This window comes from Triticum aestivum, chromosome 3D, assembly GCF_018294505.1.
Source record: "Triticum aestivum cultivar Chinese Spring chromosome 3D, IWGSC CS RefSeq v2.1, whole genome shotgun sequence".
NCBI classification, from domain to species: domain Eukaryota; kingdom Viridiplantae; phylum Streptophyta; class Magnoliopsida; order Poales; family Poaceae; genus Triticum; species Triticum aestivum.
Genome location: NC_057802.1, coordinates 156856906 through 156880351, shown reverse-complemented (window position 1 = coordinate 156880351; position 23446 = coordinate 156856906). Strand labels below are relative to the sequence as shown.

The 23446-nt window shown below is 46.9% G+C and overlaps 1 pseudogene; it reads left to right on the top strand.

Moving 5' to 3' along the window:
• Positions 1-8604: 8604 nt before the first annotated feature.
• On the top strand, positions 8605-13055 carry LOC123076220 (uncharacterized; annotated as a pseudogene).
• The last annotated feature ends 10391 nt before the right edge of the window (positions 13056-23446 follow it).

Genomic DNA, 23446 nt, shown 5'->3' with positions numbered 1-23446 from the left:
AAGGTAGATGTAGAGGTAGCGTGCCGACCGCGATCACATCGACTTTGGAACCATTTCCCACGCGCATCGTCACCTCGTCCTTAGCCAATCTTCGCTTAATCCGTAGTCCCTGTTTCGAGTTGCAAATATTAGCAACAGAACCAGTATCAAATACCCAGGTGCTACTGCGAGCATTAGTAAGGTACACATCAATAACATGTATATCACATATACCTTTGTTCACCTTGCCATCCTTCTTATCCGCCAAATACTTGGGGCAGTTCCGCTTCCAGTGACCAGTCTGCTTGCAGTAGAAGCACTCAGTCTCAGGCTTAGGTCCAGACTTGGGTTTCTTCTCCTGAGCAGCAACTTGCTTGCTGTTCTTCTTGAAGTTCCCCTTCTTCTTCCCTTTGCCCTTTTTCTTGAAACTGGTGGTCTTATTGACCATCAACACTTGATGCTCCTTCTTGATTTCTACCTCCGCAGCCTTTAGCATTGCGAAGAGCTCGGGAATCGTCTTATCCATCCCTTGCATGTTATAGTTCATCACGAAGCTCTTGTAGCTTGGTGGCAGTGATTGAAGAATTCTGTCAATGACGCTATCATCCGGAAGATTAACTCCCAGTTGAATCAAGTGATTATATACCCAGACATTTTGAGTATATGCTCACTGACAGAACTATTCTCCTCCATCTTGCAGCTGTAGAACTTATTGGAGACTTCATATCTCTCAATCCGGGCATTTGCTTGAAATATTAACTTCAACTCCTGGAACATCTCATATGCTCCATGACGTTCAAAACGTCGTTGAAGACCCGGTTCTAAGCCGTAAAGCATGGCACACTGAACTATCGAGTAGTCATCAGCTTTGCTCTGCCAGACGTTCATAACATCTGGTGTTGCTCCTGCAGCAGGTCTGGCACCCAGCGGTGCTTCCAGGACGTAATTCTTCTGTGCAGCAATGAGGATAATCCTCAAGTTACGGACCCAGTCCGTGTAATTGCTACCATCATCTTTCAACTTTGCTTTCTCAAGGAACGCATTAAAATTCAATGGAACAACAGCACGGGCCATCTATCTACAATCAACATAGACAAGCAAAATACTATCAGGTACTAAGTTCATGATAAATTTAAGTTCAATTAATCATATTACTTAAGAACTCCCACTTAGATAGACATCCCTCTAATCCTCTAAGTGATCACGTGATCCAAATCAACTAAACCATGTCCGATCATCACGTGAGATGGAGTAGTTTCAATGGTGAACATCACTATGTTGATCATATCTACTATATGATTCACGCTCGACCTTTCGGTCTCCATGTTCCGAGGCCTTATCTGTTATATGCTAGGCTCGTCAAGTTTAACATGAGTATTCCGCGTGTGCAACTGTTTTGCACCCGTTGTATTTGAACGTAGACCCTACCACACCCGATCATCACGTGGTGTCTCAGCACGAAGAACTTTCGCAACGGTGCATACTCAGGGAGAACACTTATACTTTGATAATTTAGTGAGGGATCATCTTATAATGCTACCGTCAATCAAAGCAAGATAAGATGCATAAAAGATAAACATCACATGCAATCAATATAAGTGATATGATATGGCCATCATCATCTTGTGCTTGTGATCTCCATCTCCGAAGCACCGTCATGACCACCATCATCACCGGCGCGACACCTTGATCTCCATCGTAGCATCGTTGTCGTCTCGCCAATCTTATGCTTCTACGACTATCGCTACCGCTTAGTGATAAAGTAAAGCATTACAGGGCGATTGCATTGCATACAATAAAGCGACAACCATATGGCTCCTGCCAGTTGCCGATAACTCGGTTACAAAACATGATCATCTCATACAATAAAATTTAGCATCATGCCTTGACCATATCACATAACAACATGCCCTCCAAAAACAAGTTAGACGTCCTCTACTTTGTTGTTGCAAATTTTACGTGGCTGCTACGGGCTTAGCAAGAACCATTCTTACCTACGCATCAAAACCACAACAATAGTTTGTCAAGTTGGTGCTGTTTTAACCTCCGCAAGGACCGGGCGTAGCCACACTCGGTTCAACTAAAGTTGGAGAAACTGACACCCGCCGGCCACCTGTGTGCAAAGCACGTCGGTAGAACCAGTCTCGCGTAAGCGTACGCGTAATGTCGGTCCGGGCCGCTTCATCCAACAATACCGCCGAACTAAAGTATGACATGCTGGTAAGCAGTATGACTTATATCGCCCACAACTCACTTGTGTTCTACTCGTGCATATGACATCTACGCATAAAACCTGGCTCGGATGCCACTGTTGGGGAACGTAGTAATTTCAAAAAAAAATCCTACGCACACGCAAGATCATGGTGATGCATAGCAACGAGAGGGGAGAGTGTTGTCCACGTACCCTCGCAGACCGAAAGCGGAAGCGTTAGCACAACACGGTTGATGTAGTCATACGTCTTCATGATCCGACCGATCAAGTACCGAACGCACGGCACCTCCGAGTTCAGCACACGTTCAGCCCGATGACGTCCCTCGAACTCCGATCCAGCCGAGTGTTGAGGGAGAGTTTCGTCAGCACGACGGCGTGGTGACGATGATGATGTTCTACCGACGGAGGGCTTCGCCTAAGCACCGCTACAGTATTATCGAGGTGGACTATGGTGGAGGAGGGCACCGCACACGGCTAAAAGATCAAGATATCAATTGTTGTGTCTATGGGGTGCCCCCTGCCACCGTATATAAAGGAGAAAGGGGGGAGAGGCGGCCGGCCAGGAGGAGGCGCGCCAGGAGGAGTCCTACTCCCACCGGGAGTAGGACTCCCTCCCTTCCTTGTTGGATTATGAGAACGGGGAAGGAGGAGGAGAAGAAGGAAAGGGGGGCGCCGCCCCCCCCCCCTCCTTGTCCAATTCAGACTAGAGGGGGAGGAGGCGCGTGGCCTGCCCTGGCCGCCCCTCCTCTTCTCCACTAAGGCCCATGTAGGCCCATTAATCCCCCGGGGGGTTCCGGTAACTCCGGTACTCCGGTATATATCCGATAACACCCGGAACCATTCCGGTGTCTGAATATAGTCGTCCAATATATCAATCTTTACGTCTCGACCATTTCGAGACTCCTCGTCATGTCCGTGATCACATCCGGGACTCCGAACAAACTTCGGTACATCAAAACATATAAACTCATAATATAACTGTCATCAAAACTTTAAACGTGCGGACCCTACGGGTTCGAGAACTATGTAGGCATGACCGAGACACGTTTCCGGTCAATAACCAATAGCGGAACCTGGATGCTCATATTGGCTCCCACCTATTCTACGAAGATCTTTATCGGTCAGTCCGCATAACAACATACGTTGTTCCATTTGTCATCGGTATGTTACTTGCCCGAGATTCGATCGTCGGTATCGCAATACCTAGTTCAATCTCGTTACCGGCAAGTCTCTTTACTCGTTCTGTAATACATCATCCCGCAACTAACTCATTAGTTGCAATGCTTGCAAGGCTTAAGTGATGTGCATTACCGAGTGGGCCTAGAGATACCTCTCCGACAATCGGAGTGACAAATCCTAATCTCGAAATACGCCAACCCAACAAGTACCTTCGGAGACACCTGTAGAGCACCTTTATAATCACCCAGTTACGTTGTGACGTTTGGTAGCACACAAAGTATTCCTCCGGTAAACGGGAGTTGCATAATCTCATAGTCATAGGAACATGTATAAGTCATGAAGAAAGCAATAGCAGAATACTAAACGATCGTGTGCTAAGCTAACGGAGTGGGTCAAGTCAATCACATCATTCTCCTAATGATGTGATCCCGTTAATCAAATGACAACTCATGCCAATGGCTAGGAAACATAACCATCTTTGATCAACGAGCTAGTCAAGTAGAGGCATACTAGTGACACTCTGTTTGTCTATGTATTCACACAAGTATTATGTTTCCGGTTAATACAATTCTAGCATGAATAATAAACATTTATCATGATATAAGGAAATAAATAATAACTTCATTATTGCCTCTAGGGCATATTTCCTTCACTCGTGAGGTTCCTGTGACGCGAGCCATGACGACCAAGGCCAGGTAGGCGCCAGGTGGGCGTCAGTGCGTGCAGTGTCCTCGTTTCCTCTTTGGTGCTAAAGAGGCAGGTGCAGGCGAGGAGTCCCGAGGCATCAGGCAAAGGTTTCCATATCGGTGCAACGAGACCAAGACCAGCAGGACGGCAGGACGGAGGTCACCGTGGAGCCCAAGACAGCGTCACCACCAGAGCCTTTGGCAGGCGAAGACCACCTTTAGTTAGGATAACTTGTGCTAGTTGTCTCCCTTCGAATTTGGTCGTTGTGGCATTCCCTTCCCGCTCAATATTTGGGAAGATGACCGGGGCCTCCATAAATAGGACTAGCCACCACCATAGGGGGACAGATCTAGATCGGCTGGAGAGACACCACACCAGCCCACCGAGCACAAGAACACCTCTCCTCTGGAGGCTGTTCTTTCCTTGTAACGGTTCATCCTCAGCCCAAGAGGCAATCCACCACACCACACTGGAGTAGGGTATTACACCACATCGGTGGCCTGAACCAGTATAAACTCTTGTGTCTCTTGTTCTTTGGGTTGGACGCGCTAGGCCTGGCGATCATTGCGAGACCGAGCTAGGGGGAGGGAGAGATCTTCGTGCGCACCCCAGTGTTCGAACCTCAAGGGTTTTGCCGGAACCTGAAATCCGAGAGATACTACCTTTTGTGCTTTCATAACACCTTATCCTTAGCAGGGCACAACTTATTTTGTTCAACATGGATACTCTTTATATCAGTTCCAGTTTCACCAGGGTTTCTATAGGTGCCCGAAGTCTAGTGGTTCCTTCTTTTAGGAAAATACTTGTAGCTTTCTGTTGAATCGGGAGAGAAGTACCTTCAGACGGGGTTTTTTCTCGTGTCTGGTGGCTCGCGCAGGTGCACTTTGTGTGTGGCGGCTCACCACGAGGACTGGATGCCCCTTCTAGTTCAGCTCCTCCACATGGGCTTGGGCCCTAAGTGACAAAGTATGATGGGCTTGGGCCCATACCGGTTCAACACTCCCCCTCAAGATGGGTGGTAGATATCTATCATTCCCATCTTGTCACATGCCAAGTTACAGTCCTTTGTTCCCTGTCCCTTTGTCAAGCAATCTGCAAATTGATGCCCAGAGCTGACATGAGTAAGGCTGATGATCCCAGCATCAAGTTTCTCCTTAATGAAGAAGCGATCAATTTCCACATGCTTTGTCCTATCATGTTGAACTGGGTTATTAGCAATGGTTATAGCTGGTTAATTGTCACACCACACCTTCAAGGGTCCCTTCCTCAGAAGTTTCAACTCGCTCAGTAGGTACTTCACCCAGAGCATCTTACACAACCCTGAGATAATGCTCTATACTCAGCTTCTACTGTAGATCTAGACACAACCGTCTGTTTCTTGCTTCTCCATGACACCAATTTTCCTCCCACAAACACAGAATAGCCAGAAGTTGATCTTCTATCATCTTAACAACTAGCCCAATCAGAGTTACTATAGCCATCCACCTCAAGATGTCCACTCTTTGCAAACCACAACCCTTTACTCGGAGTCCCCTTCAAGTATCTCAGAATTCTGTTCACGATATCAAGATGACCACTCCTTGGTTCATGCATGTATCTGCTCACCACACCCATGGCATATGTAATGTCAGGCCTGGTATGACACAAGTACAATAACCTCCCAACCAGTTTCTGATAATCTTATTCACCAGCTCTCCTGATTGTGCCGTCACTTGATGATTTTGTTCAATTGGAGCAAGGGGTTGCACGACATCCCATCATGCCCATGTCACTCAAGATATCTAAGGTTTATTTCCGTGCCACTTCAATACCAAGGAAGTATTTTAGGTTACCCAAATCCTTTACCTCAAACTCCTTGCCCAGACACCCCTTCAGTCTCTATTTCCTCCTTATCATCTCCAGTGATGATAAGTCATCCCCATAAACTGCAAGAATGGTGATCTTTCGATCAAAGTGTCTGTAGAACACCGTGTGGTCACCGTTGCACTGACCATACCCCATACCACGAACAACACGCCTGAATCTATCAAACCATGCATCGATGATTGCTTCAGTCCATACTCCATACAAGGATTTCTTCAATCTGCATACCTTCCCCGTGGCCTCTGAAGTACCAAAACCTGGTGGTATCTCCATGTACACTTCTCCTGCAACTCACCATGCAAGAAGGCATTCTTGACATCTAATTGATGCAATTTCCAACCAAAGTTTGCAGCACAGGAAACCAATATCCTTACTGTATTCATCTTTGCCACAGGAGCAAACTTCTCGTCATAGTCAATTCCATAAGTTCGACTATATCCTCTGGCGACCAATCTGGCCTTATACCGTTCCACCTTCCCCTCAGTGCTTCTAACTCTTCTATCATCGCTTCACGCCACTTCGGATCTTGCTTTGCAACCTTCCAATCCTTTGGGATTGACAGTTTGAAGAGAGGCAACAAACGATCTATAGGAAGGAGACAAAGCCTCATAAGACATAAAATTTCCAATGTCATGATCATCAAAAACATCTGGTGGTAAAGCCTTCTGTGCCACTTCATGTGTCCCCTTTCGCAACGCAATAGGCAGTTCCACTGTGTCAGATGAGCTTGCATCACTGCCTTGCTGCTCCCCCTGCACTTGTGGATGTGGTCGAGAGTACACTAGGGGAATCTCCTGCCATCGATCTCAAACAGCGAGCTGGAGATTACCAATCTGAATGGAACCCACTGTTGGCTGGACCTAAAGCTGCACATCACCATCAGTGAGAGTACCAACCGAAATTGTACCCACAGTTGGCTGGACTTGAACATGAACATCATCATCAGTGTTAGTGCCTACAGAATCATCCCGAGAATGAGACACAACCTTCTCCCCCCTTGACCATCCTGCACAGAGTGTAAGTGGTCAAGCTCTTCGAACAACAGACTTAGGTCTGTCAGCCCACCATAGAATGGTTCCGACTCCCTGAAAGTGACATCCATACTTATAAATCGGCGTTTCTCAGAGGGACACCAACATTTGTACCCCTGCTGACTTGAAGCATAGCCCAGAAAAAAACACTTCACTGCTCGCTGATCTAGCTTCCCAACAGAAGGTTGGTGATCACGAACAAAGCAGGTACTACCAAACAACTTTGGGGGAACAACAAACTTATTTTCTCCAAACAGCAATTCACATGGCGATTTCATGCCGAGTATCCTTGAAGGTGTCCGGTTGATCAGGTAGTGTCGTAACTGCTTCACTCCACAAGAACTTGGGCACATTCATGGTAAACATCAATGACCGAGCAACCTCAAGGATATGTCGATTCTTCCTTTCTGCCACTCCATACCGAGGGGGGGTGTCCGGACAAGAAGTTTGGTTAAGAATCCCTTGGTCAGACAAGAAGGCCCCAAAGATGTTGTTCGTGCCATTGTCAGTCCTGATCACATGCACCTCCACCTTAAACTGATTCTTTACCAAGGCATGGAAATCCTGAAAACTGCTGAACACCTCATCCTTGTGATGCATCAAATAAATCCAAGTCATACGAGTATAGCAGTCAATAAAGGTAACAAAGTACTTCATTCCATGCACTGACACAACCGAGTTCTTCCATACATCTGAATGAATAAGCATAAAAGGAGATATGCTCCTAAGTCACATATGTGTCTCTTGTGTGTTTGCATCTTCGCAAGCATCACATGTCAGCTTGCCCTTGCCTATTCCACACATAACATCTGTAAATATTCTACCCATCTTATCAAAAGAGACATGTCCCATCCTACAGTGATGGATCATCGCCTGCTTCTCCTTGTCCTCCATGGTCGCAGCACAAACCAAGTCCGGCTGCACCCCCTTGTCCATATACCAGAGACCCCTACGCCTGGTGCCAGTCCCAACCCCTGCCTCGCCTGTCGCTCCTGAATCTGTCAAGGATCACACGACAGTCTATTTGATCAATGAGAGCACTGAAAGAGACCAAATTGACAGGAAAAGCTGGCACATGTAAAATTGTGGATAGGGAGATGGTCGGAGTGCACTTTACTGTACCAACCCCAATGACAGGCTGTTTTGTGCCAGCAGCAGTTTGTATAGTGCCCCTCTGAGAAGGAGGATGCTTATTGTAAGACTCGAACACGCAGGATTTGCCCGCAACATGCCTAGATGCTCCAGAGTCTAGAACCCATTCTGGACCATTCTCATTAGTAGCAAGAGATGCCTTTTCCGGATTATCTTCATCGGTGAAGGTCCAGTGAGCACAGTCTCCATAGCGAGCATTCAAGCCTGCAGTTTGGAGCTGTGATATGAAAGCATGAAGCTCCTCTAACTCAGCCCTCAACTTAATGGTCTGAGCATCCTTCTCACGTGTTGCCCCCTCGTCTGTTTCCTTGCCAGCCTGGATTTCCTCCACCTTCCTCTTGAGGCTTTCCAATTCCTCCCTGAGCCTCTCAACCTCTGCTACAGTCATGATGTATTCCTTCTCTGACCCTGCACCGGCCTTCTCTGCACTGTCCTCACCACTCTTCTCTGGCTTAGCATCACCCCTTCTCATGTCATCATTCCCTAGATACTCCTTACTGCATGGTGAGCACCAACCGCAGCTATGGTATCACCCATCTCCTCCAGAACAACAACAATCTTGGCACTGCCAGCAGCACCATCGGCCCCTGCAAAACGGGCCTCGATGGTCACAAGATGACATCCCCTGCCGACCTACTGCTCCATCAGGAAGAGCCTATCCTTGAGCGTGAAGCTCTGCCCCTCAAGCCCTTCTCCTCTACAATCAGCAGCAGCAGCTCCAACACACAACACCTCGTCCACTTACAACAGCAGCAAAACCAGCAACTCAGATGCCTAGCAGCAGCTCCAGCAGCTACAGCACACAGCAGCACTCAAGTGCAAGCAGCAACAATAGCCTCTTCCTCCTTCCTCTGCAAACAGAAGCAGCGAGCACAGCAGACCAGCACCAGCCACCAGCACACAGCTGCACCCTTCTCCAGCAGAATAGCAGCAACAGTAGAAGCAAAGCAACAACAAGCAGCAGTGCAATTCAGAATAGCAGCAGTTCGTCACCTCCTTCCTTTACCAATCTGCAGCAACAGCAGCTCGTCTGGATCCTCACGCGCAGCAACAGCACCTCGTCTGCTTCACCTCCTCTGCTCCAGCAGCCGCACTCAAGTGCGAGCAACAGCAGGAGGACCCTTCTTCTTTCCCCTGGCGCAGCCGCTCCTTTCTTCTGGCCTCTCCTACCAAGCTTGCCGCCTCCAGCTCGCCGGACCCAGCCAGTCGTCGTCGCCCACGCAGCTCCTCTTGCAGCGCCCTGCCGCTCAGCCGCGCACGCACGCGCGCACACAGACACGCCCGCCCAGATGCGCCGCCGCCTCCTCGTTGGACCCCGCCGCTGGCCGGCGACTAGGCCACCGTCGCCAGTACCTCACCTGCGTCTTATACCATGTTGAATCGGGAAAGAAGTACCTTCAGACGGGGTTTTTCCTCGTGTCTGGTGGCTCGAGTAGGTGCACTTTGTGTATGGCGACTCACTTGGGAATAGGTGGACTGGATGCCCCCTTCTTGGTCAGCTCCTCCACATGGGCTTGGGCCCTAAGTGACAAAGTATGGTGGGCTTGGGCCCATACTGGTTCAACACTTTCTTTTTTCAACCTTTCATGAAAACCTATATGCATGACAGGCTTCTTAAATAATATAGTAGAGACTGACACCACAATCCTCTTTAAATACGTACATGGAAAACAACAACTGAATGCTGTAGAGTTGTTAGTGGATGTGCAGCAGCAGAAATTTAGTGATACTAAACTGCATACTATGTTAATCCTCATCAATGCTAAACTGTTCACATATCTTAGGGAGTTTTCCACTCTCAGTTGAGCAACTGAGTATATTTTGGAGGGAAAAATATGACGAGTCAGAATGGGTGAGCCCTTATTTAGCTTCTAACCCATCTCCCAGATTTCATCGCACTTAATTATTTTTTATCCTATGGTAGTGTGTTGTACGAGTTGTCCATAGTTATTTGGATTACTTAAACAAGGACATATCAGTATGCAGCAGATCTGTAGTTTGGAATTTTGTCAACTTATGAAAATAGTTGACCGTGGTAGGATCTGAAATGTTTTCCAGCGAATGGTATTTTTCATGTACACAGTAATTATCGACTAAATCATGTTAATCAGTGATATCCGTATATTTCCATGATTGTTGTTTCAACCCATGCTGACATATAATATTCTTATTGCAGATCAAAGCAAATGATAATACTGATCTAGAGGAAGGATATGATAGTTCGAAAGATGAAGTTTCATCGGTTTCCTCATACAACCCTTCCAAATCAAATTCTGACTTTCCATCAGGAACTGAACATCGACGCACTCCTTATCATCACGTCTTTCAACGAATGAAGCATTGTATTCTCAGGGAGAGCGCCCCACTTTCCCACCATATAATGCAATTCCTCGATTGTCAGTGTCCGAGATTTCTGATGACCATGGTGGAGGTAAAGAGTGAACCTTATTGTTTCTGTGGGACTGCTAGAGCTGCGATATTCACAAGGAAATACCAGTTTCATACTGTTAAATTCTGCTCTATAGGATTCTATCTGCCTTCTAATGATTAATGCTGTCTCATCTTACATATTGTCATATTAATTTTTAGTGTTTTAGCTCCCCGTTTTCTTTTCATGCACAAGGACCTCTCTTCAGTTCTCCTTAAAAAAAATTCAAATTGACTGGGCTTATTCCCCTTCCATTTCACAATGAAATAATGAGACTTACATTAGTCAGGTCTCCATGAAAATGCTACCTAATTGTCCTTTCTGTAAAAAAAGTCGTGGTTCTGTATGAACAAATTTTGATGAGCGTGTGTAAATGTTTAATGGTAAATACTTGGGTGTTTAATGAAGTAAATGGCACAAACAGGAATAGTGTCACCTCTAAGGAAGCTAGATCATTTGCATTTGGATCATCATCCATCAAATGGTCAAAGATTTTCTCTAGATTCAGATCGCCCAAAAGATGACGTTGGACTCCCTCTCATCCCAAAACATGTTGAACCGTCTGGATGTAAGCCACCATGTATCAGTTATGGAGTTATATTAATCCATCATTGCTCCTTTAGTTGTAAATTTACATGCCATGGGACCAACATTGATTTTGAATTCTTAGTTGCACATTCAATGTTTTGCAGCGGAAGGCTTTATGAGAGGAAGATCATACAATATACAAATAGATGATCAAGTCATGCTTCGTTTCTCACCAAAGAACTCTGACTCAACTTATTACTTTGGTGATATGGTATTCTAATTACCCTTATTGCGCTTGTTTACTGGCTTACTGCTTTGTTGTTGGTAGATTGATTATCTTAGTTTGCCGATTGCAAATTGGTGGAGCACTCACTTTTTTCCATGGAACTGGAACGCGAAGATGTCTAGAAGTAAAAGACCGAGTTTAATCTATTATTATGTATTGAATTGTGATTTAAACATATAACTAGTTAATGTGCTTCACAGATATCTATAACCTTGGAAACATCAGAAACAATTAATCCTCGTGTAATACACCCTTCACGAAGGGTCTCATCGACAGTAACCAAGGTATCATTTTTGCAGCTTGTGTTGTGAAAAATTGTACTATGTGCAGTTAATGTTTACTTGTTTAGCATTAAAGTCTAATTCGACAGAACATTTTAAAAGTAATCCTTGTTGTACATGTTCCATTCTATGATTTACAGACTGAACTTTGCCTCTAGTCCAAATGATGAGTAATTTAAGATATATATATATATCTCAAGTGTTAATGCCACATCGCCTATGCTTTGGTCTCAAGTCTTGACTAGTTCATGAAACTAGTACAAGGTTATGTTTGATGGTTTAGCTAAAGGGGTATCTCCATGATCAGATGCCATTTGTGCATGTAGTTTGATTAGGACGTAAACTTGATTTTGTTTGTTGGGATTACTTTAGATGCATGCCATTCCAAAGTACCCAATCTTGATAAATGGTACAATGAAGTTCCACCTTCAATAAATGCCACTGCAAAATCACCGTATTCACAAACCTGCCAGTAGACTTTGTTTTCACATGTATTGAATGCAAATGTCCTCGCCTTCTACTCCCTCGCCTATTTGAATATCGACTTCTATTCTGTAAAACACTAAGGCCTGTGTTATTTTGTGATCCAACGTTGACTCTTTGATCAGGTACACAACGAATATCATGAAGTTGTTGCAGATCTTCACCAGACAAGTTTTCTCTTTTCAATTCCTATTGATGGACCAATGTCATTTGCTACCTCAAAGGTTTCTGTACAGTGGTCCCTTAGATTTGAGTTCTTCACAACTCCGGCAGGAATGGACTCATCGAGGTATGGGACGTGATGATCTTCTGGAGTCGATTTTTGTTTACTATTACTCTTTCCATGTGTATGTGTTTATCGCAAGTTAGTCAAAAAGTCAAAATGATATACCCACCTTTTATGGAATTATATAAGCTGCATTTGGCTATTCAGTCTCCAACGAGCGATTTTGACTATAATTTTTTTACTTATAATAATGCCAAAATAGTAAAGAGATATATAGCATAAAGATTTTTGCTAGAAAAATACAATAATAGGATTCATGTATGCTCAGTACTTTTACACGTATTAGGGGCCAAAATTTTAAAACAGACTGCAGGCAAATAATGCACCTTGTATTTCTGGACAATACCTCTGAACATTTCAATACGCTCACTATGGTAACCAGTTTCTTGAGTTAACATTGCTTTGCTTATGTTTAGCAATTTTGGCAAAAGTATTGACTCGTATTGGTGAAGTGTTACTATTTCTAGTTTGTTGCTGCTAGCCTTGAGTGGTCAATTCTGGTCTCTCTTTGGCAGGTATGAGCACCCACTTCTTGTTGAGAAAAGAGAGAAAGGGGACTGGGTCCTCCCAATAACAGTTTATGCACCTTCAATGCGTAGACGAGCTACTCATGGAAGAAACGACAGATCTACGATAGTTGGAAATCTGTTCAACTCTTGAAGGTACGTAGTCTTGCTATATCTATAATCAAATTCTTACCTGTCGTCTCACCTTTTCCAAAACTGTTGCTTCCTGAAGCTGCATTACCAGAGTATCTTTTTTGCTAATGCAACAATGTCAAGGTAGTTGTTCACTACTAGGAATAGTTCTTAAGCGAGCAGTAACATTTTAATACCAACTGAAGTGTTCGTTCTTTTGGGTCGCAATTTATCTTCTGGTTGGTGTATAGCTCTAGGTTACAACTTGTATTTTTCCTCCTAGTTCTAGCGTTCACATATGATTTTATCTCTGGTCCGACTATGTTCAAACCACCTCTGTATTAGTTTATCGCTGTGGTACGCAGATAATCTGAATATCCTACTGTCTTGTATCTTACCTCAGACACACAAGTTGCTGCTGCTGTTATTTGAAAATCAGTACCTACGGACCTTGGGTGAGTACTATCTGTAGCTTGGCATGCATAACTGGGCCCAGGTCATATGTGTATACAATACCTTAAAGGTTTTGAAGAACAAAGGGAGTGAGGGGAAACTTGGGTTACACAAATAGTCTGCTTCTGTCTGATGCATAGGTCATTACCAGAGAACAGAACAGGAACTGTGGAACTTGATTTACCTGATGTGGACATCAGTAGTGCAAGATACCATACCGTCCGTTGGCGCATCCAATGTATACCATTTTACCGATGGACTGAATTTTTGGGGTGCTTGATTAAGCTATTGCACCCTTGTGGTTGGTTATATATACTTGGGATATCTTGCGTGTAATTCCATTGCTTTGTGGAAACCATACATGATTGTTTGCTTGCTGTCCGGGCTACACATTGTTTCCTCGAGGCTGCTCCGCAGAGCTGCAGTAATTTTGCACAGATGGCTTCCATTTACTTGTGGATAGATACTTGTTCAATTCAAAGTTGTATACTTGCTTGTTCAGTCGCGGAAACCTGAAATCCAGGCTCCACTCGGTCGACGATTAGTCAGGCCTTTGTCCAGAAACGGCGCCGCTTGGGTCACAGATGTTTCTTTGGAGGTGTTTGGCTACAGAAATGGTAACGGTACTGTGAACGTAATCAGATCACAGCGTTTAAGGTGTAATGAGTTTTTTTGAGTTTGTTTGGTTCATGTCTGGTAAAGGAGTATCGGGACTCTTCGTTTATGGTCCTCTCTACAACGTGTGGAGAATCGAGACCTATTTATGAAGGTGTGTACACGATTGAAGGCTACGGCGAGGGATACTTTTACCCAACATGGGTGGCAGCATGATCTCAGGATTGGCCCCCCTCCGCTTTTGGCGTTATACGAATGCTGCATGTTTTCCTTGTATTTCTCCTTTTTATTATTTTTCATTTGAATGAGAGGATATTGTTTGCCTATGTGCATCTTAGCTATGCACAGGCTGGGTGTAATGCTTAAATCTTTTACGTAATAAAGCGTCCCTTTTCGAAAAAATGTCTAGTAAAGGAATTGATCACCGTCGCTGTAGGGATTCGAAGGGGATAGGGGAGGCACCGGCGCCGGACTCAAGAGGATCATGGAGGCGGCAGCAGAGGGGCAGGAGGGGTTCGTGCGGGGAGGAGGGGGTCGTGGGCTCGGTATCGTAACTGTTATCAGTGGGTTGTGGGCGGTATCGATCAATAACTGGGTTGGACCCGTTTATGGCGGGGAGTTGAGTTTCCAAATTCAGGTAGCATTTTTTCATTATGGTGTAAATAGGTGCGGGGCAAAAATCTCTGAAACAAACACCTCCTTTGTGATCTTCTGGTGTCCGTTGGCATGCCATAAATAAGTGCTGCGATTTGACTCTTCCTTTTTCTTTTGAGGGAAATTTCATTCTTCTTTTTCATGTTGCCAGTGCCGTTGGTTCCTAGCAACACAAGGTTTTGAGGCTTTGTTGCCGCTTCGGTCCGGAGCATGATCGCAGATCCGTAGTCACTTAGAGCGCGTTTGGTTGCCCGTATAAGGCCCAGTCAGGCCCGCGCGGGAAGGAATCCGGCTGTTTGGTTGGCTTGTATACACTATTTGGCTTGCATGACACGAACTTTATAGCACTTCGAGCCAGGCCTTTGACCTACGCCGGGATCGATAGTTTCTCTAGAGCCAGGCTTGTGCGAGGCAGTGGAGGGGAACGCAGCGCTGAGCTCCTGTGACCAGGGAGATGGAACGAGGTCGCGCACGTCTCCGAAAAATCGGCGGGAGGATTTTGGCTCACCTCCCGCTGATTCGGTCGCCCTATTTAGCCCCCATCGTCTCACTGCCCAAAGCCCTACCACCTTTCTCCCCCCTTTCGATCTTTCCCGCCGATGCGCATCGGCATCGACGACCAGGTAAGCAGAGCTCCTTCACCGGTCGGTGGTCCACGGTGGCAGCGACTGCTATTGCAGCCATGGCCACTGTGAGTTTAATGACCTCTTTCTCTGTGTTCGTTCTAGCATGTGGTAGGGTTGATTCGTGCATTGATATGTGAGCAGATGCTAGATTTTGATGTAGTGGTAGCTATCTATGCTGGATCTGTGTAGATTGAGTAGTATGATAGAGAAGAACACTATGGATGAACACTGTGGATTCATAGCTAGTTGTGTAGGATTTGTAGCATGCTAGAGTAGCTATTTGTGATGGATTCATAACTAGTTCTGGTGTTGTGGTAGCTATTGGTGATGGATTCATATCTAGTTGGCATGTATGCTCCTACTTTCATAAATCGTCCGGCTGTTTATGTTGTGGTACTGTGTGTGCTATGCTTATTGTGTATGCGTGATATTATTGTAGAACATGACCACGTAGAAACAAGATCTTAGTCATGCCCTTGTCCTATCGGACAGCCAGTTTGCGGCCTCCTATGTCGAGGACTCATAGCCCCTCCTCGATTAGAACATGCTTGCTGATTCAGAGGTGTTCGAGGTATCACCTGATGCTTCTATCTTTGTGCCAGTTGTGCTCATTGAGCCAAATGCCACTTCCGCTGCCGCTGCACTGAAGGCCAAGAAGGATGGTAGGGGGAACAACATGAACTGGTAGCCGTTCATGTCCACGTTCGTCCTGAATAAGATGTGTGAGCTCATCTCTAGTGGGGTTAGGACTGATAAGGGCTTCAAGGAGGTGCACTTGAACACCGTTGCGAAGCAGGTGTTCGAGTTCTGTGGCCAGGAGGTGACCGCCACCCAGGTGTCCAAAATCAGAGACCTTAGCGACACCTCCTGGGATTGGAGCACTTGCTCTATCGTTCTGGAGGTAGAGCACTACACCGGCAATGTCGCGGTTAGCTCACTGTCCCCTTGTTTTGCACACTGTCAACCATTGCCTTCTTGCAACTAACAACACTTGTGCTTCTATCATAGGACCACCCCAAGGACGCTGAGTTCCTCATCACACCCATCCAGAACTACAACCAGATGCAACACATCTTCTCCTTCGCCCTGGCAACTGGCACGCATGCCATGGGCTCCGGTGAGGCTCTCGGTTCTCCTTCGGCCTAGAAACCGCCAACCATCCCAGGCACCCCGAACGTAGAGGCGGTCCTTGATGGCCTTGACAAGCCATTTGAGCATGTCCCTGTGGTCGATAGGAAGAGGAAGAGGGGCAGCGTGATGGAGGAGGAGATCAGTGTCTTCGCCTGCATGACTGAGGTCGTGAAGGAGGTGGCAACCACCATTAGGGAGAGCAAGACCCTCGACGTCCACCCTGACCTGTACAATGCCTTCATGGAGCAAGGTAGCTTCATCGATGATGGTAGCTCTGAGCCACCTGCTAGACAACAAGGCCCAGGGTGTTGGGTTTGTTTCCATGGCAGACGCCCACATGGTGCTCTGGCTCAGGAGCTGGCTGGGCAAACACTACTACTAGAGCTTGTTGGTTACCGCGTGCATGATCCTGGATGGTGATGGCGATGGCGATGATGACGTATATTTTGTGTAGCTAGGGATTGAAAACTGTTTGATGGTTTGTATATTTTGTTGAGGTGGTATATACTAACCCCTCATGATGACAGTGAACTTGAGGTGGTAGGATGACACCATAGCACTGCTAGGTTAGAACTTGCTATGCCATATGATCATGCATGCTTTCTACTTCTGCTCCATTGCTTTCTTCTTGATTGTTCTTTTGCTTGCTGCTTCAACTGCTGCTCTTGTGCACCGCTAGGACAAATGGTATGCGGTGTTCACCGGGAGGGCACTAGGGGTTTACAGTTCGTGGGAAGCTTGCAGTGAACAAGTTGCATCTTATAGCAACAACAGCTATAGAGGGTTTAAGACTAGGCATGTGACAGAAAAAGCTTACGCCAACTATGCACACAGTTGGCGTGGTTGCAGTTGCCAATGCGACGCCACGCCTTGTGGTGAAGAACTTCATCATCGTCGTGCAGTTCGTCGCCATTGCAGTGCTATGGCGTTGGTGTGCTAGATGTGATTATGTGTAAGGTAACCTCATCACATAGGGTACAAGGTTAGCACACCTTGCACCGTGTGTGCAATCAAAAAACGTGCTTATGTGTGAGTTCAGACAATGCGGGCAACCAAACACCATGCACTAAGCTATCCCCTAATACGTGAGAACTAAATGCAGGCAACCAAACAGGTTGCAGATGTTGATTTAGAGGCTGCATTTGCTTAACCAACCTCACGTGAGCCACGCTTGAGCTAGCTGGCCTGGCTGGCTGCCAAACACGCCATTAATCTTGTGGCATGACACAACGATCGCATCCTGCTCGGCAGGAACGACGTGTGCACGAGGCGTCATTCGCAGACATTCACCTCCCATCTTACCCTGTGCACTCGTCGCTGCGTCCCCTGTCACCCCGTCACCTTGCCCGACGCCAGTTGCCACTATGATCTCTAGACTACAGTTGACGATCCGCTTCGTTTTTCTAAGCCAAGTGGCCCCTGACCGAGACCACAAGTAACAAAACAAGGGCCGCCACCGCTCGGAAAACCGGAACGCTCGCCTGACTGAGAAGTCAAGCCGGAGAAATCGGTTTGGAAAAGGTGGCCTGCACCTGCACCTGCTGCTGCCTGCCCCAGGGGAGGGGAGGAATCCAGGAGGAAACAACTTCTCAAGGGCCGTGTTCCCAACCTGGTCGTTGTCCAACTTGCTCCTCCCAAGTGGTACTTCTCGTACCTGCACCCTTTAATTAGGAGTTGACAATCGGGTCAAGCAGAGATCCGCATCATCACCATGTATCCGTCGATGATCGATCTTTCGCCTCCCTTTGGAAAAGTCTTAGCAGTATTTCTCTTCGGATAGTCGGCATGTGAAGGAACACCGATATTTCATATGTACTCCCTTTGTATACTAATATAAGCTCTCTTAGATCACTACTTTAGTGATCTAAAAGATTTTACATTAGTTTACAGAGGTCTGAACACACACACCAGGATTCTTATATAGGACACAGTTCACAGTTCAGTTTTTGTAGAACAAAATTTTTTTTTGAAATGAGGCAAAAGATTTGCCATTTTCATTGATTAAGAGAGAAGTTTTAGAGGTTTAAGGCCCATGGACTTGTTCGCATAGTGGACAAAGATTACAGTTTGGCCACCCACGACGTTGAAGCCTGTCCGCTGTCCAGATCCTATTGTTGATTGCCAGCCATGCGAAGAACTTACATTAGGAGGAGCCCAAATCTTCCAAATGGTCGGGATCATGGTTGTGTCAGTATGGCCCAAGAATTGCGCCTTGTAGGCCGACACCGCTGAATAGAGATCGTCTGTAGTGAACTTCCACATTATGTTGTCGGGTGTGTCGACGTTGAGGTTGACGTGGGAGACCCTCTCCCAAAGGGTGACAAACTCAACGAGGTGTTCGACGGTGATGCCTTGAAGAATGTCCACCTGGGAAGTCCAGAAGTTCTCATGCATAGCCATTCGGACCGAGCAATTCTTCTTCTTCGACAAGTCAAAGATTTTAGGAGCCAGGTCTTTGGGTCTAATCCCATCAAGCCAGATTTTGTAGAACAATTACCGTGTTAGAAATGTGGACTGGTAACTGTCTTATCTTGGCTTTTTTCTGATATAGTTGTCTTGTCTTGTTAATTTGCTGGTGATTTCCTTCTTTTGTTTCTGGAAACAAAGCTCTTCTTCTCCAGCGGAGAAACTTTTAACCAGATTCCCTTAGTACGATGATAACTATCTTGTTAATTTGCTGGTGATTTCCTTCCTTGTTTTCCGGAAATAATTGTTCTTCCCCTGTGCAGAGACTAATAAGCAAAAAAAGATGATGAAGTGGACACATACCCTTAATGCGATGATAATTTTGTTCTACATATAGCTAATATCAGTTCCCTATTCATTTTCATGTAATTACTCATTCTGTTTCTATTGTACCCACAAGATTGGAGGGAAATTAGCTATGCACCTGTTTCTACTGTACGTACCCACAAGCTTGGAGGAAAATTAGCAATTCACTAAGTAGTTTAATTAGTGCAACATCAGTTAATTACCTAGCCTGCTGATGCCCACCGTGTGACATAGTCACAACCTCGAGGTCCAGGGTGTAAGAGATTATGATTGCACGATGTATTGCTCTCATGCATAGGCACGTATATATGATGTACAAAGGTAGGCCACGGACCTCAACTATACAAGGATCTAGGAGGCGGGCCCAATACACAATAGGCACATAACACATATACTCAACACCTCCCCCCCCCCCAGTCGAAGCGGCACCGCGGCTGACGCTGACGCAAAGACTGGACCGGAACTCCTCAAATGACGCCGTAGGCAAGCCCTTGGTCATGATATCTGCAAACTGTTGGGAAGTAGGAACGTGTAAAACACGAATATGGCCAAGGGCCACATGTTCCCGAACAAAATGAATATCCAATTCAATATGCTTGGTCCGTCGATGATGCGCCGGGTTAGCGGAGAGGTAGACCACCAAGACGTTGTCGCAGTAGACCACCGTGGCACGGTCAACAGGGCAAGAAAGCTCCTGAAGCAGCTGGCAAAGCCACGAACACTCGGCGACGGCGTTGGCCACCGCACGATACTCAGCCTCAGCACTGGAACGAGAGACCGTAGGCTGCCGCTTGGACGACCACGAGATAAGTGAGGGTCCAAGATAGACACAATAGCCCGAGGTGGAGCGACGAGTGTCAGGGCAGCCCGCCCAGTCTGCATCGGAGTAGGCGGTGAGGGCGGTGTCGGTGGAGGCGTGAAGCGTGACGCCAAGATCCATAGTGCCACAGACATAGCGGAGAATCCGCTTGACGACAGCCCAGTGAACGTCTCGGGGGGCATGCATATGAAGAAACACCTGCTGCACGGCATACTGGATCTCCGGTCGAGTCAGAGTGAGGTACTGGAGAGCACCGACGATAGACCGATAGAAAGCAGCATCCGAAGTAGGAGAACCATCCGTGGCAGAGAGCTTGGCCTTCGTATCAAATGGCATGGCAGCGGGCTTGCAGTTAAGCATGCCGGCGCGCTCCAGGAGCTCGTGAGCGTACTTCCGCTGATGAAGGAAGAAGCCATCCGGACCACGCACCACCTCGACACCGAGGAAGTAGTGCAAAGGACCCAAGTCCTTGATGGCGAACTCAACGCGAAGACGAGCCGTGAGCTGACTGAGGAGACCGGGCGTACATGTCGTCAGGATGATGTCGTCGACATAGAGCAGCAAGTAGGCCGTGTCAGAGCCCTGATGATAGACGAAGAGCGAGGCGTCTGAGCGGGTAGAGTGGAACCCAAGCTGGTGGAGGAACGCCGCGATGCGCTGGTACCAAGCGCGCGGAGCCTGCTTGAGTCCGTACAAGGACCGCGAAAGCAGGCACACGTGGTCGGGAAGCGCCGGGTCAACAAACCCGGTGGGCTGCTGGCAGAACACCTGCTCCTCGAGGTGACCATGGAGGAAGGCGTTGGAGACATCCATCTGGTGCACCGGCCAAGCACGGGAGACCGCAAGGTGGAGAACCGTGTGTATCGTACCGGGCTTGACGACCGGAGCGAAGGTGTCGGTGAAGTCGATGCCAGCACACTGTCGGAAGCCACGAACGACCCAACGCGCTTTATAGCGGTCAAGGGTACCATCCGGACGAAGCTTGTGTTTAAAGACCCACTTCCCGGTAATCACGTTGGCGTGCCGGGGACGGGGAACAAGCTGCCACGTCCGGTTGCGCAGCAGGGCGTCAAACTCCTCTTGCATCGCAGCCATCCAGAGCGGGTCACGAAGAGCGGCTCGAACGGAGGATGGCAACGGCGACGGCTCGGAGGTGGATGCCGCATGGACGTAGTCGTCCGAGGCGTAGCGCGAGCTCGGGCAAAAAACACCCGTACGGGCACGGGTGACCGGACCGGCCACAGGCGCCGAGGGCGCCGCGGAGGCTGGGGGCACTGGGGGCACTGGGGCTCCTGGCATGCTTAACTGCAAGCCCGCCGCTGCGCCTGTTGATACGAAGGCCAAGCTCTCTGCCACGGATGGTTCTCCTACTTCGGATGTTGCTTTCTATCGGTCTATCGTTGGTGCTCTCTAGTACCTCACTCTGACTCGACCGGAGATCCAGTATGCCGTGCAGCAGGTGTGTCTTCATATGCATGCCCCCCGAGACGTTCACTGGGCTGCCGCCAAGCGGATTCTCCGCTATGTCTGTGGCACTATGGATCTTGGCGTCACGCTTCACGCCTCCGCCGACACCGCCCTCACCGCCTACTCCGATGCAGACTGGGCGGCTGCCCTGACACTCGTCGCTCCACCTCGGGCTATTGTGTCTATCTTGGACCCTCACTTATCTCGTGGTCGTCCAAGCGGCAGCCTACGGTCTCTCGTTCCAGTGCTGAGGCTGAGTATCGTGCGGTGGCCAACGCCGTCGCCGAGTGTTCGTGGCTTCGCCAGCTGCTTCAGGAGCTTTCTTGCCCTGTTGACCGTGCCACGGTGGTCTACTGCGACAACGTCTCAGCGGTCTACCTCTCCGCTAACCCGGTGCATCATCGACGGACCAAGCATATTGAGTTGGATATTCATTTTGTTCAGGAACAGGTGGCCCTTGGCCATATTCGTGTTTTACACGTCCCTACTTCCCAACAATTTGCCGATATCATGACCAAGAGCTTGCCTACGGCGTCATTTGATGAGTTCCGGTCCAGTCTTTGCGTCAGCCGCGGTGCCGCTTCGACTGCGGGGGGTGTTGAGTATATGTGTTATGTGTATATTGTGTATTGGGCCCGCCTCCTAGTTCGTTGTATAGTTGAGGTCCGTGGCCCACCTTTGTACATCATATTTACGTGCCTATGCATGAAGAGCAATACATCGTGCAATCATAACCTTCTATAGGCACTAATCTACTTAACGCAGGGAGAAACTTCTTCCATGCATTTAAGGGCTGAAAGTGAGATCAAAGGTTGCTCATTGCGCATAATATCCTAGGATTTTTATCATTGGGATAAGATGAATCGTAGATGAGTACAGTACTGGATATGTCCTTGAGTCTTTGGCCATTGATTGACATTTGACAAGGAGCTATGAATAAAAGCTAATAGTCAACTAAATTTGGGCACCCATATCTTGATCTGAATTTTAGTGTTACCCTTTGGTACATCTATCTTTTCTGAAGCACAGAAGTACCACATCTTAGATCAGTAGTACTTTTATGTGTGATTGTTCCAAAATTAAGACGAAATTATTAAAAAGGAACCACTGGATCTTGTTTAAGATGCCAGAACAAGCAAGTATTTGCTAGACAAGTTACCTATACGGATTAGCATACCGCAAGCATCATTTTCTGCCAGTGTGCTTACGCCTCTGCATATTGCTCATGACAATACACAACCCGTCTATTAAAGACTTCACCTAGAAGAATGCTGGTATAAAAATAGAGTTATTCCCGTCAAGGTAATAGTCACATACACACACCTGGCTGTCCACATCATTTTGCAATTAGTAAACAGAAAAACAGATATATCACTTATCAGAGCATCCTTTGTCTGGTGTAGCTACTGAATTGATGGAATTAAGCAAACAGAGGAAAGTATTATTCAGTTTGAGTATGGTTTTCCTTCCAAAACAAGGGTACTTGGAATGATTATGAAATTCCAACTCAAGTACAATTTGGAAATAGAAGTGAACCGGTTCCGATGGAGTTTTGAAACCATCACTGTTCTGATTGTTCTCCACATGGCACTATCAAGATAGAACAATTATTTACATTTCTGATAGAGACCAAAAACAAATGTAGGCACCCAAACTGATCATTCCTTGAATGATAATTGATTATCATCCCAGCAGGGGAGCTTACATAATCACTAGTATTTGCAACCATGCATGGGTGCAAGTTCTTCCAAGACCACTGAAATTATGTTCATTAGACAAAGGGACGAGAGAAAAGAATCAAGTTCTCTCAACCAAAGTGCAAAAAATCCTCACAAAAACAAGAAAAGGGTCACAAGAACAGCTCTAGCTAACAAA